Source organism: Falco punctatus, assembly GCF_963210335.1.
Source record: "Falco punctatus genome assembly, chromosome: 5".
Lineage (NCBI taxonomy): Eukaryota > Metazoa > Chordata > Aves > Falconiformes > Falconidae > Falco > Falco punctatus.
The window spans coordinates 51,834,175-51,848,103 of record NC_137584.1 but is presented as its reverse complement, the minus strand read 5'-3'; positions in this window follow the sequence as shown (position 1 = coordinate 51,848,103).

The window sequence follows — 13,929 nt, the reverse complement described above, 5'->3', positions numbered from 1 at the left end:
AGTATCAGGCTTAGCAAAGTGTATAAATAAATGCTTTGGTAAAAGGCAAGACTGAAGATAATCAGATACTTAAGTGCTATGCTGTATAAGGGCACATCTTAAGTATTTCCTTGAGTCAGTCCCTAATTTCTGTTATGCCTGCCTTGAAATGAGATTTACAGATATTTTAGTGATGTTGAAAGGCTATGCATTTTCATAACTACATTTTCATTTCCATAACTTCTTCTTTTTTGGTTCTTGAACTTTTTGCTGTAAGTTTGCTTTCTACTTTCTTACTGCAACACTTCATGAGGTAAAGAAAACTGCATATAAAGTATGAGCACAGTCTCCAAAGGAACAGTTTATTCTTTGAGATAAGAATAAACATTATAAGTAAAATGTGATGGCCAAGTTGACCTCTGTAAAAAAAGTGTCGCTGTTTCTGTACAAAATACCATTGGGTAGGTGATGGCGCAGGCTTTTCAATCCTCACAAGAGCCTGCATAGTTGCAAACCTACAAAAGTGAAAAATGGTGCAGAAACGGCTGCGGTTAGTGGCTGCACATCCTGTGCAGATGCAGAGATGACACCACGTAAAGCTAGTGCAAAAACTGGGCAAAACTTCCCCATCTGCAGACATGGCATGCTGATGGAAGTAGTCAGAGGTCACTGCAAAAGAAGGCTGAAAGAGTAGCTGAAACAAAGGTGCCCATGTTACTGGGCAGTGCTTGAGTGCCAGGTGGTTACAGCTGTACTGCCAGGACCCTAGCAAAGGCAGATAACAAGGTGTTGTATGCAAATATTTCCAATGAGAAGCTAGAAGTTCCTGAAATCTCTTGATGTTGAAGTCTTAGGAGAGTTCCAGTGTAACTTTTCACATCAAGAACTTTAAACTTCCTGAGTTTTGAGATGTTAAACCGGGCTGACACGAGGATCTCTAGAGTCACGTTACGGACAAGACATACTGAAAGCCCCAATCCAGCAATGTAGATCGCTTGTCTAGTAGAAACAGTGCATTTCAAGATGTTTTCATATTTGTTCCACCTATGGAAAAGGTTAGATCTGGGCAGGGAACACTTTCCCAGCCCTATGAAACTGTTTATGGTTGCAACTGTTTTTCCTGTTGGAACAAACCCAACATGCTTTTAAAGTTTTTCACAGAGAGAAAGCACGTCACTGAATGGTTAAGAGCCTGCTCATAGTGAGTTAAACCAGGGACCTTACACATCTCAGAGCATGGATTATTTGGGCTGGAATTTGTGCATTCATATTCTGGAAAATCTGTGTATGAACCTGTGGAACTAATGTTTTCTGTCACCAGAGCTTTTATTATTAAAAAGACAGGGAGACAATTATACCTCAGTGAAAATCACTGCTTGCAAATATTGTCCCAAAATGGGTTGAATGCCTGTTGTGGAGACTACCACATATTTCTTAAACTGTTCTTTGTCTACTCAGCCTTCTGGCTTTACTGCCCACCTACTGAGCCAGTAAATACCACTGACACATTTCATCACTGACATAGAATTAAGGTATCAGAAAAGCCATGTTTGCTTTCAGCTGGTCCTGGAATAAGTTCAGCTCTGATTTCTGGCATGAACTAAGCTCCAAATTCCTTAAATTGGCATTGGCTTCTGACTCAGACACTTGTACCTTCTCCCTGACCTGCAAACACTAGCTTAGGCCAGCCAACTCCCCTTCCTAACACTATAAAACATGCATCTAAAAAAAAAAAAATTTGTTTGCCCCCCAGTAAAATACTTTTGTCAGTCTACATTTCTCAGGCCTTTTTGAAAGGGAGTTTCTTTTAACTGAGAGTCATGCAAGCAACTACATGCATCATTTCTGTTTGATAAACAGTAAAAATAATGCTAAAATTAAAACATTCTTTTTGTCAACATATGTAGCTGGAATGCTGAAGGCTGTTCTGCTAGTATGAAGAGATCTTGCACACATTTATTTATCTGGTTAAACTTTGTGGCTCATCTTTAAAGCCAGCAACTTCTCAACCCCAAGCAGCAGAGCACAAGTAAAGGCAGATGGTTGAATGAAGCAGAAAGACTGACTATAAAAAGCTCAGCTTTCCAATAATGCTTCTGCCTCCCAATTTCTTCATACAAATCTCTCCATTTTGCCTTCCAGAGACTCACAATTAAAATTCTATTCTGCCTGTCTAATCAAGACAGTAAATCTATTGAATTGCATAATGCTGGTGATAATCAAGGAAGGATGTGACATGAATCCATTTTTTTTACAGGTAGAAAATGAAATATTTTCTCTCCTCCCCTGAAAACAGATGGGTGGCTGAGGATTTTGTATTTGGCCTATCTTCTCGCTTTTGCTCCTTTCTACCTTTGACACCAACTGTTCACTGCTGAGCAGATCTGCTTATCAGGGACCTGTGGCATCAGAGCAAACAAGTTATGCCATTTCAGTGGTGACAGTGTCTTACTGGTGTGGGAGAGGCACAACATGTAGCTCTGGATGCAAATGGATTTAATTGGTCGTTTTAGTCTCCCCACTGCCCACCCCTTTACCAAAGGTTATTTTTCCAGTAGCCAGGAGAACTGAATAACATGTATCTGCTCCCTAGCTGCCGTGGCTAAGCCCGGTTTATTAATGTACTCTGAAATCTCTCCTGCATCTCCTTTAATCCACGTTTACATCCTTCAGGGCTGGTCTGGGCTATTAGGAAGAAAACGGATTTGATCCTGCAGTCTGTGGGTTCTCACACTTAACTAAGGGACCAAATGCAACTCTGGAGCAAGGGCACTTTGCTCCCATTCAGCTGTTTAAAGAGGAGCTGTGTGGGCTTACGCCATGATTGAAATTAGCATGTAGCTTCCTATCCACCAGTAAATCTCTGTGCATCAAGGTGAACAGGCAGACTACTTTTGTGTAAAGTCAGAGAGAGACTTTAAGTTTGTAATTCAACCCAACTGGGCTGAATTGGTTTGTAACCCAATCATGCTTAATTTGGTTACAGGAGAAACAAGGCCCATAGAGTTTCAACCTTGTTCCTGTGCAACATCAGGAATCTGATTTGTGCCAATCTCATAATCGGGTGCAGACAACAAGGAAAACAAGTCCTTGCAGTGGTTTCTTTACTGAGCCTAACAAACCACATCTGATAAGCTATATAATTTGCTATAGCAATTTGTGCCAAAAATAAAAGGCACAGTCCTACAGTGCAGCACGTTTCTGAGAAAAACAGAACCCCACCCCTTCCCTTTGTAGCATCTTCTCTTGCTTTTGCTTTCTCAGTGAGACCAAGCTGATGCCTTCCATCCCGGCTGACTGGCTTTGCGCTGTCGTTGGGGGATATTGCCCACCCTGCTCCTCACTGCTCCTCAAACTGCTTTTGTCTCCGCTACAGCTCCGGAGGATGATCCAAGGCGATGGCACTGGCAGGGTTAGGAAACGATGACAGTACCGTGATGACTTAAACAGTGAAGGCTCTTTCTTGGCTGAGTGGCCCTGACTGGAAGGGAGCAAGCTGAAGATCTAAATCAAGTAATAAGCTACACAGCTTTTTATAAAAAAGCAGGGGGTTTATTGTTGTTGTTGATCTGACTGAGTTATTCTAAACTTGCAAGAAATGTGTCTCTTTTTAGTTCAGTGACTAGAAAAGGAACTAGTTCTTCATGTATATTTTACATGTCAGGCCCCCAATGGAGAAAAAATTCCTATGGTTTTTTTTAATTAATTTATTTTTTTTATCCTGCTGCTTATAGAGAGAGCAGGGAAGAAAAAAGCAAACAACACAAAGTTCTGAAGAATGCAGGCTGTCAGCTACACTGTGAAATATCTTGGAGGTTAAATGTGAATCACTGCAGTATGTTTTCTAATTTGAATTTTGCCAAGGTTACCTTAAAAACCTTAATGCTTTTTGCAGTGTTTATGGCAAAAACTGCAGATGTGCTTCTTGGTTATTAAAGGGAAAGTGTATGAGAGGGAGGTGGGTTAGGAGGAAAGGAGAATGAAAGGTCAATGGTTTTAATTCTACCTCACTGAATTCCAAAATTTGAAGGGATATATTTGCTTGAAAGGTCATGCTATGGAAGGTAAGCACCCTGAAATCAGCATGTTTGGAATTGTACAGTGGAATAAACAAAAAGGTAACTTGCCGGGATGTTTGTGTGTCAAAGGTGACAAAAAATCTGCCTTTCTTTTCAAAGCCTCTCAGCCCTCTGCACACTCACTGGGATCAGGGCTGGAGTTTAAAAGCAACAGATGCATTTGCTTTAACTCCTTAGATAAATGCCTGATCCAGAAGCCAACAAGATTTCACTTCTTACTGAAAGCAACTAAAGGAGAGAGCAGTAGGCTTCATATCAGAGGAGTACTTAAAACTTTCAGTGCTTGTGCTTGAGTTGACACTATGTTCCCTTGAATATAAAAACCCTAGGAAAACAAGTGCTGGGCACGAAGATCGGCAACACTGGCTTTGATTTATACAGTGTTATGAAAGTCCTGCTGATGACAATTTTGAGGCCAAATATGTAACACTTGGGTCCTTTGCTTGCACAGCACCTAGCACAATGGGTTCCTAATTTATAACTAGTGCTTCTGAGCACTACTACAATGCAACAGTGAACACTGGTAATATTACTTGTTCTTCAGTTGAAGTTACCTGGAAGGAGGGAAGACCCTTCACACTATGAAGGAAGTCTTCTTTTCACACCCACTCCTCCCCTTTCCCTCCCCCCTGGCCAATTCTTGCTTAAGTGCATTAATGCATTTTAACTAGATAGCACCACTGGAAGGAAGGAAAGTTCTTGTGGGGGAGGACGACTGAGGTGCATGATAGAATAAGTGACTTATACAAGGTCATGCAGGAAAACTGACGCAGCGCCAAGAACAGAGCGTAAGTTCCTTGAGTTCTAGTCAAGCTCTTTGTCCATTTACCCAGCCTCCTGCCTGCCTGCCTAAGCCAAATAAACAATGGCAGCCACACATATACACACACACATGCAGACATACATGTGCACAGATTACAAGACAGTATGCCTGCAAACTCAAATGTCTGGAAGCAGCAGGCAAAGTGTGCTTGAGCACCTCCACTTTCAGCAGCTGTGACTGTGTCCATTTTGATGCATGGTGCCTAACCAAACTCAATAGTTTAAAATTGCAGCCCATTGAGCATATGGAAAGTGCAACCTTGGAAAGGATTTTCATCTGGCAATATTTTGGTGGAATACGGTTCATGCCAGAAATAAAGCACACTGGTTTTTCAGTTCCTTCCCCCAAGTGCATAGGCACAAGGGCTTTCAAAGGAATCATCACAAGACTATTTTAACATGAGAAACAGCTGATTTATCCCTTGCCTCATTGTCAGAAACCTTGAGGCTGAAAAGTAGCGCAAGCATTGTTGGCCTGAACCATTACAGTCTGGCAGACACAAGCAATGGTAAACAGGATGGTATACTGGTGTCAGCAGCTTTAGGAGTAGCTGGAGCTACCCAGCCTGCATTTAATCCTACAATGAGTTTGACTCTGTGATTAGACTCTGCTCCTGTATCCCTGCAAACAGTTGAAATTTTGTCTCTGTCCTAAACAAGAGCAGGATCAGGCCTTAAAGAAAAGGGCTCTTATTTTTTACAAAGCTGCACTCAATGAGCATGTTTTGGAAATACATCAGCATGACCTTTCAGCAATGTGCCAAAAAATGGGAAAAAAAGGAAAGACTTTGGGAACTGCCAACCAGGAAACATTGTTTTGTTTGTTTAAAAAAGAAAACCAGAAACCCGTCCAAGAATTTTTGTGTAAGTTAGAGGCTAAGTCACTCTCCTTTATAATCACTCTTCTTTTTCTGGATACTGTATTTTCAGTGAGGGTAGATAAAATCTGGCAACATGCTCATTGGCTCTGTGTTTGGATTCAGTCCCCTTGACACTCATCTGCCTCCATAAACTTTCATCTCCTAAACCCAAAGCAAGTTCACCCAGGAAAGGAAAAAGAAAGAAGAAAGGGGGATGGGGAGAAGGCTGGCAAACTGCACAATAAAAATCCAAATTGCAGCTTCTGCCATTTCTCAATGAAGAAAATGTTAGCAATGGCCAAGAAGTGCAATAAAATGCCATAAATCACACATCTTTTATTTCCTATATGGGAAGCCTACATATAGATGAAGTTCTGGCAATTTCTAGATACACACAGATTTTGCAAGTGTGATTATTTCATCAGGTTGTGTTGTGCCGAGTGCTTTCATAACACTCTCAGAAAGTAAATTGAATAGAGACCGAAAGGTGAAAAGCTGTATATACTACTCCTTCACCCTCTCCCTGCTCCCTTCCCCCCACGCTGGCTGTTTTGCAGCATCAGCCCTCCATGCATCATCAACTCCCTACAAGATGTGGAAACCCCCTCCCCAGAAGTCAGAGGCCTTGCAAGGCAAAGCCATATGATTTGGCTATCCCAAATATGCTCCTCGTGCATTTCTTATTTTCTTGCTTCCCCCTGTTTACATTCCAGCTAATTTCTCATTTTCCATGGGAAAGAAAGAGATACTAGCAGGTAACAAAGGGCCTTTTAAATATTTCTTGATTCTCGCTTGCTAACATGACCCTGAAACATACTGTGTTTTATAGGGATTCTCAACACAATGTGCTTTTAATAGCAGCATAACTCTTTTATTGAAGTTTTATGTTGAAGTGGGGAAAAAAGTTCAAAGTAAATTATAAATTCTTTTATTGCTAATTGCTAATGTAAAGTGGAATAACTGCCATTTTGTTAAATACAAGTCAGTCTGACAAGCCCAGTCTTCCAATTTTACTTAGAGCTTGGTAATTTCTCTTAACCGACTGTTCAAAGGGATACTGTCATTTGGTTCAGACCCCGATTTAATTCACTTTAAAGCTTATTCTAATTTCATAGGGAATCATAGATACCTTACTTTATTTTAAATGTACCTGACCTCACAGAGTAATAAAAAAATCCCCAACAGCCAATGTTTATACAGGACGTATTAAAACACTCCCCAACATTTTATGCCCCCTCTAGCTTTACAGCTGCAATCAGCTAACAAGCACTGAGACAAACTCTGCCTCAGTGACACATACGCAGTCAGCGTCCCCCTGACCCTAATGAGAGCTCCGTGCCTACATCTAAGGGCAGAATTTGACCCATTTTTTCCCAGGATGGTAAGGGGCTCAGATGCATCTTGTTTCTCCTATTTTGCTTTGCTGATGGATGAGAGTGGCGCACCAGCACAAACAATCACGGTATAGATCCTAAATATAAATGCAATGTTAATTTCAAGGTCTATTAGCAACACCATGAGAAAAAAAAATGTTTGACAGGACAAAATCTGCAGGGGAAAAGAAAACATTATTCTCAAGCTTCAGGGAGGTTATTATTACAAACAATGGAGAATCGATAAATTATATTTAACACTATTAAAGGTAGTTGACAGTGTTCCTTTGAGTGAGCACACCGAGGTCCTGAACACCGTGTGACTGCAGCCCGCGCACCCGGTGCTCGCTCGCCATCGGGTCACGTTGAGAACAATCTGCGCAGCGTTTGCGGCAGAGCTGCTGGCAAGTGTGCAGCACTGAACACACACACACGCACACACACACATTAATAACTGAAACACAGCTTCTTTTTCTACCCACCCCCCACCCCCACCCCCCCGAGTTTGTTATGCTTAATTTCTGAGTCGGTGAAGTGGGCTGGTGCACACTCTCAGGGTTGGCTTTTTTTTTTTTTGTATTTGAAAGTGAGTGGAAAGACAAAAGCAAACAGGGTTTTGGCTACAAAAGGATGACCTTCCTTGTAAAGAATTTAAGTCTTTTAACTTCAGAGGGGAATGAGGCAGGAATGCTGTTTGTATCAGAAAACTAACATGGGGAAGAGAAGGGGGGGAGGGAAGCGGCATCTTCTTCCTATCACTTCGGCGCTTTCAAAGATCCCCATTTCCCAGAACAACCTCTGTAGCAGGATAATATAATTATTAGCAGCTGTTAAAACAAACAACAAACAAAAACAAAAAGCGCACACCAGGACTGGCATGTCTGCACATGCCTGAATGCTCTGACCGTTACACTGAAAACTTAAGAAGAGGCCCCCTTTCCCCACACCGCCACTCAGATGCAGGCCTGGTAGAGCCGAGCGTGGTACGGCAGGACGAAAACAGCAGCCAGAGGCATTTATTTTCATCCCTTCATGTTATGAATGCCAAGCACTCCTCCATTTGATGAGCGGAGCATTGATTCTTTTGCTTCTCAAACACGCTTTCCCATAAACAAAGGGCGAAAGAGATGACTTATTTCAGATTTAGAGGAACGTCGGGGGAACAAATGTAACAACAGAAGGAGCAAATGCAAAAATTTCCGTGCTGCGGGGAGAGGGGAAGAAAGAGGTTAAAGGATTGCCTGCTCTGGTGGCTTTAAAAATCTGACAAGTGGTACGATTTCTGATACACATCTTTTGTTGTCATATGGCTCGTTCCTGGGATCGCAGGAGGGGATGCAGATCTTTCTCTTTCCCTTACTTTTTTAATGGGAGCCTTCAGGGCTTTATATTCTGGCTAAAAGTTTATAAACACGATCCTGGGAATCTATAAAATCTGAAAGCAAATAAAAGGAATCCCGTGTGAATTGTTTATTAAAATCACATGATTTTTAAGTAGCTCTCGTGATTCCTTGGGCCAGTTTCATGATTCTGGATGCTCAAGGCTGGCAGTATAATTTCTACCTGCTCCCTGGGACTACTTTTTCTGATTAGCTGGCTCTAGGCAGCTCCTTGCTCTGCAAATGCCTGTTCGGAAAGCTCCATTCATTTATTAACAAGGCAGAGGGGCACAGGTAGAGTGTCAGCCCCATGAATATGAATATCCTGCTTGACTGATCTGAGTGGCAGGCACCAAAGCAGAGACTTCCAGCAATTTTAAACACGACTGCCTCCAGCAGTGTGCACCCTCCCTCCCTGCTCAGAGGTTTCCATACCTGGAACAGCAATCCGTTGTATTAGTGCAGAACTACCTTTATCATCCCTTTAAGCTGTGGACTGTGAATTGCAGTGTCTGTGGCATGGGCATATGTTCCTTTTTGTTGCTGTGGCTCTAGAGGGAGGCAGCATCTGCCTCAGGGGCAGGGCAGGCAGGAGGGTTTTAAACCGCTGTAGCAAAATGCACCGGCTCTCACCACTCTAAGCGCGCTCCCTCTCAGTCTGCAGCTAAAATGAAATGCAAAATGGCACATATCTCATGCATGTCCCCTTTGTGTGGAAGGGAGAGACTTCACTCTTTAAAGGGGCAGTATGCAAAAGGAGCGAGGTTTCTGATGCTGCTGAGCTCACTGGTATCTTTCCAGGCTTGGTAATAATTGGCAAATGTCAAAGTATTAAACAATATTTAGCAGTAATTAAAAATGTGACTAAACCCTGAAGGCTGGTGCTAAATCCAGGCAAATCCCTTTAATATACTGGGCCATACCTGATCTTTTTCTGAAACTTTGCTGCTTGGACCCCTCTCCACTAATAATGATGGTCAGTCTTGTTATCATGGACCTCTTCCTTTGTCCTTTCCCTGCCTGCCAGGCAAAGAAACTATGCTGCATACATTTTCTTCTTGACCCTCCTTGTCCTTTTCTCAAGTGCCTCTTATGTTGGTTAGATAAAAGGTAGCAGTGTTCTAAAACGCTGCCTCTGTAGTTTTGCTATGTAAAATTACATTCATTCTGAAGAGTGGTAAGAAAATAATGATCTCATTAGAAGAGAGTTTAGCTGTGTAGTGGTTCCTCTCTGTAGTGGAGATTAAATAGCAGCTAACTACAAACAATAGTCATTTAAACAAAGAGCATCAAAGTTATTATCTCTCTTTCTGCCCTTCAAGAACATCATCAGAAATTGATCCTCTCACCACTGCACATTTTCATCAAAGGTCCTGAATTTTAAGCTTGAAATACTAATTGTTTTTTGTGTGTGTGTCTATATGTGTGTTCCTAAACTGGTTCCTCGGGTTGGTGTTTTTAACTAATTATTGGTGACATTTCACTTTACTTCATAATGAACTTCCTCCATTGTTTTTCTTTTCTCTTCCTTGGAGAGAAAGAAAACAAATCCTGACTCAAAATGAGAGGTGAAGTGGCAGAAATAATTAAAGGAAATAATAGTGTAAACAGCTTTCTCTCTTCTACCTCTGAGGAATGCTAGGAGTGCACGGCCACTGCACATTTGGGAAATGCAATGAAAGTGGTGGTTCAAATGGAGTTTCAGATGCTGCCCAGGCTGTACTCAGAATAAGAGAAGAAGGATGGGAATGGTGAAACTGAGATCTCCAGTTTCATGCCCCATCTAGGAGAACATTAAAGCAGGATTGCAGGACAAGCAGCAAGGAAGCCTTGAAAATCACAGCCACCCTTCCCTCCTCTGACGCAACACCCCCCACCCACCTCCTTGGGTGAGGGTACACCGTTTGTTTCCTTTCTGAAACAAGAGCCTACCTTCCTTGGCAGATGTCTGCTTGCAGCAGATCTTCCTCTTTTTACCCTCATCCAATTTATGAGCTGTAGATGGGAGGAGGCACAGAAAGCAAACCATATAGAAAGATGTTGCTTTAAAGTGCAGGTGTCTTATTGCTGCTTATGCCATTGTAATTGCTGCCATGCAACACCACAAAGGGCCTGTGTTTCAGGGATGGCAACAAGCAGTGGGGTAGGGTATGGTGATGATTGGCATGCTGATGCATATATGCATGCGTGCAGCAAATACCAAGTTGATTTGTGGTTGACTCAAGATCAGGCATATATTCTACATTGTTCAGGAAGGAACAGCTTGTGAGAACCTTACGCTGACTGTAGTCCATGACAATGCTTCGTTATTCTGAACACCTTTGTTCAGTGTGAAGACTCAGATTTGTGAGGACCCCAAATACAGAGCTATCACAGTTTGTTTAAAAGCAGATGTATCTGTGCAGTCACCTACATTCATTATGACCTCCAAATGCCAACTATATCCCTAGGAAATTTGAAATAAAGTTGTTGGACTTTTTGTTAGAGATTTTCTGTGAAAAGTGAAAACTGAAGCAATAGCTTGGTTAGAGCCTCAGTCTAGTTTGGGTTGGTCTGATCTGAATCGATTTCTTGCTGGAACAGTCCCCTTTGCCGTGGAAAACATTGTAAAAACATTTTTTTTTTTCCTTAAAAGTACATTTTTATTGAAAGAAGCATTTTGTCTTTTAAATGAAAAACATTTTGACCAACTCGGCTATGGACATAAAAGTACCCAGATACTAGAGGGGCTAAATTCCTGACCTCTGATCTGGAGAAGTTACTGAATGCATAATGTTGAAGAATATCAAAGAGGGAACAAAGTGTGATAAAAGATAATAACAGTGACTTCTACTACCCACATACAGTCAAGAAAGAAGTTATCTAAGGACATTGTAACACTCTCAGAAGCAGCTGAAAGAAAAGAGGAGGAAAGAGAAAACGAATTTTGATTAAATGGTGAAGCTGAAGATGCTGTTAAAGGTAAGCAAGGTCCCCTGGAAAATAGAGAGACAGCAGGAACAAAGCCAACAGAAAAGAGTGCAAGCTATGATAAGGAAAAAGAAGATGGAACTTCTGAAGAATAGCAATTACTTGATAATAAGTGTTTCTTTAAGTATGTGAGACACCGGAAGCCTGTCCATCCAATGGATTTCAAGGATGCAAAGAAAGCAATTAAGGGGAACAAGGTTCTTCCAGGGGGTTTTTACAACTTCTTTGATTTCCAGCAGGGCAGATGATACAGAGGGATTCAGAGAATTTGAGGAAGAGTCAGATTAGTTTCACATTGGTCCTGTGCAACAGTGCACAAAAGCATTGCCTTGCACAGCAATATCAGGCCCTCTGTGTGAGTTAGATGGGGTTGTGGCTGGAAGCACCTCTGCCAGAGCTAGCGACAACCTGCAAAACAGGCACTCACGTGGATGGGCTGAGTCCATGGGAGCTGCTTCTGTTATTTATGAAGACTTTTTTCATGCTGTTACAAGCCTCTGGGAGTTCAGCTCTGCTGCTTGTCCTGCCTCTCTGGGGAGCAAAGCAGTCAGGACAGCACTGGGTGACAAAAGGTGCACAACAGCAGGAGGTCTTCTACCCTGGTTTATTCACTGTGGCCCCAGGTTTTACTTAGCAATACTCCTTCACTCACAATACCAGTTTAATGCTGTCTCTGATACAGTGTGTGGCTACTGTACCTTGACTTTCAATTACATTAAATCCTATTATAATCACTTTCTTTATAACAAATCCTCTTTAACACCTGAAAAGCTCGGTTCCCATGGGTGCAGTGCTGTGTTCTTGAAATCAAAAACAGAGGAATTCTAATGGAAATGCACTAACTGGGAGAATACTTTGAAAATGCGCCTGGCATGAAAGGCCTTCAACGCACAGCTTACATTCAAATAGCAGTGGAGGAAAAAAATTCCCAGAGCCAAGCACTTGTACACCAGCTGCCTTAAGATAGAGTATCTGAATCACTGTGTTATCACAGTAAAACATCTTGTATGGAAAATCATCACTATCCAAAGACAGGTCAAGTACAGGTTATCTAAGTACTGTTATTATAGAACTGAATGTTTTCCATCAAAACAGGAGCAAGAATTTGAAGAGATTTACAGTGGTGGTCAAAAGGCTCAGTGGTATAGTTGATAAACCATGAAGTTTCTTTGCAACTTTTTTTATTGTTGTCTCTTTTTTTTTCTGGCTGGCAGGAAGGCACTAAAAGTAGTATGCCATATTTTGTTACAATTATTTTCATGTTTCTACCCTTCCTGGAAAAAGAAGAGATTTTGTGCATGATTCACATGATGTTTGGTTTTTCTTATATAAAAAGTTACTCTGTTGTTGACTACTGAAATGAGAAATAATGACTCTATCATACTTTGCTGGGGGAAGAGAGAGAGGGAGAATATTTCTAACACAGACGCAAATCTGGTACCTCCATCCAAACAACTGGGACATTTTTAATGTGTATCACATATAGTTTGAATAAGAAGTGCTCACACAGGAGTCCTAGGAGATAGCAAGTAAAATGAATGACATAACTCATGCCTTTAGAGCACTGTCCTCATCTTGATTCTCTTTCCCATGCTAGTGGAGTTTTCTGAGGGAATCTGAAAGCTTGAGCTACTCCTGATTGGTTTTGAGTTACTTGTGGGGTGCTCTCACATGCTGGTCAAACACTGAAGAGCAGACAACACCTTTGCATGCAGTTCTTAGCTGCTGAAAAATCCTCAGCCCTGTTCTTATCCTATCTGAGTACTGGTTCATCTCTGTGTTTTCAGTACAATGCCAAAGTGGAAAAGACATTACAGAGATTGTTTGTAGTAAATGTTCTCTTGCATAAATCTTCCTTGTGAAATAATTAAACACATCCACTGCAACTTACATAAACCCTCTGGTACATATGTACCAGGATACCTTCTTGAAATGTCACCAAGTTTGGTCACCTTTCACAAGTACCTCTTCTGATTTCTAGCAGCAGTGCTGGTAAACACTTTGCTAAGTTGGGAGGACTTCCCACATAGACCTTCTAGACCACATCAACAACAAAAAATGAAATGGTGATCATGGTTTTCCAGTGCGGACAACTGCCTTCTGGTCTACAGCCCTGGATTCAAAGTAACACATTTATGAAATTTCTGGAGCTGCTCCACCTTGCGCAGACAAGGACTTCTACATTTTCTTCAAGATCTGAACCTTTTGAGATGCTGTGTTGTAGTGTGTACTTGTACAGACTTGTACAGACCATGGGTTGTAAAAAGGTGGATGGTCATTGAATCTGCAGGGCATGGTTATATCTACTTTCTTGGTGACTTAAGCAGCTCTCCACTGCCTTGCTAGCTTTCCTTGTTAGTGTTCATCTTCCTTGCTCATGTTTGTGCTCCTGCCATCTTCTTAGATGAAAATGAGTCTTGCAGTAACTCCATGTGCTTTCAGCTGAGCCACATCCCTGATTTGTCTG